The 1643-nt window shown below is 47.6% G+C and overlaps 1 protein-coding gene across 16 annotated transcripts in view; it reads right to left on the reverse strand.

The window, feature by feature from the left end:
* The window catches only part of camk2b1 (calcium/calmodulin-dependent protein kinase (CaM kinase) II beta 1), a 73282-nt gene that overhangs the window by 20604 nt on the left and 51035 nt on the right, over positions 1–1643 (reverse strand). The gene's annotated exons all lie outside the window — the stretch shown is intronic.

The following is a 1643-nucleotide window of genomic DNA, read 5'->3' on the forward strand; positions in this document are numbered from 1 at the left end:
GGGGGGGGGGGTGCAAGCACAAGAAAAAAGAGCGGTGGTTTAAGTGGAAGTCATCAGGAAGAGGACATAAGAGTGGGAAGTAGATCACAGAAAGGCGAAACTGTGACCCACTTGTCATCTGCTGATTAAGAACGTTTGGAGCTACAAGGAGCAAGATGGAGGTAAAATACAATCGCAAGACAAGGAAATGCTAAATGTGTCCTGTAAGAATATAAAATAAGTTTAAATCAAGACTGGCTCAACACTTCTAAAGGTGTTACATGTAGCATTTATACAACAATAAATTACTCGCAAGGTAATTTGGGGACGTAGATGTAATCACTACAAATAAACACTGGAAACGATATAGCCTTTTTGTTGTATTTTACATTCTTGTGAGTAGTGAATACTAATAGTTTTGTAGCAGTTTATTTAACCATCGTATCGATATATAACAATGCTACATGTAATATCTTTTAGAAAACACACAGTGTGTGTTACCAACATAACAGCACTGCATGAACTGCTGATTGGAGTGGATTTTTACTGGCAGTAGCTGGCAGCACGGTGTGGTGTGTAGTTAGTGCCAGCAGAGAGACAGCCTGCTTGCTCTGAGCAGGTGTTACAGCTGCAAAAACGTCAGGTACCATTACACATCAATGAACCTGTGGGAGGAGAAGGAGGAGGAGGAGGTCGAGGAGGAGGGGGAGGAGGCCGAGGAGAGGAGGCCAGAGTCGCCAAAAGGACATGTGACGGGAAGAAACAAGAGAAGAGGGAGGGACGGCAGCAAACGGGGGAGACGCCGCTAGAAATGGTTTGGGGCAAGAGTGTGGGGAGCCTGTTGCTAGGCAATGAGTGCGCCGCAGTGGAAGTAAGTGTCTATTTCTGTCGTCTGAGTTTCCAGGGTCCAGACTGGCAGCTATTCCTGGAACCGGAGTCACATTCCCGGCTGAACTGACTGAGCAAGGAGAACGGGAAGGGGGGGGGGGGGGGGGGGGGGGGCATGTGCACAGACACGCACGCACTGCTGCACATGAGCAAACCACACATGCGGACACCCACGCTTACGCACATCTTTCCTTCTCTTTTCAAACCGACAAACAAATGTGATATATTCACACACGCACAGTCACATTTAAATCATACGCAAACACACAGCGTCTATGCACGCAAAAGCTCTTCTCGACATTATGTGCAATGCTCGAGAAGCTAACGCATTCTTTTGCATGTACACCGTGTTCCGAGCTCTGTCGCACACCATCGCGCATACACGCTGCACACACAAGACACATCCGTGGAAGCTTTGTGTGGGATGTGTTACTGCGGTGTGTGTGTGTACGTGAGGAGCGTGGGATGGTGAGAGATCTTCATTAAAAGATGAACTGGAATGTGGGGTTAAAGACCAGATGGGGTGAGTATGGACTAGGAAGCACTGAAAGAGGAGGAAGAGACAGAAATGGAGGGATGAGAGGCAGAGGAAGTGGCAAAAGAAAAGGGGGAGGCTGACAGATGGTTGCATTTAATAATGGAGAGGTGGCTATGAGCTGGATAATACCAAATCAAAATAAAGGGTGCTTTCAGAAGGATGTGCTACTTGAGGCTGCAGCTAAAAGCGCGCACACACACACACACACACACACACACACACACACACACACACACAC

This window comes from Anarrhichthys ocellatus, unplaced genomic scaffold, assembly GCF_004355925.1.
Source record: "Anarrhichthys ocellatus isolate YVR2014 unplaced genomic scaffold, GSC_Weel_1.0 scaffold9, whole genome shotgun sequence".
NCBI classification, from domain to species: domain Eukaryota; kingdom Metazoa; phylum Chordata; class Actinopteri; order Perciformes; family Anarhichadidae; genus Anarrhichthys; species Anarrhichthys ocellatus.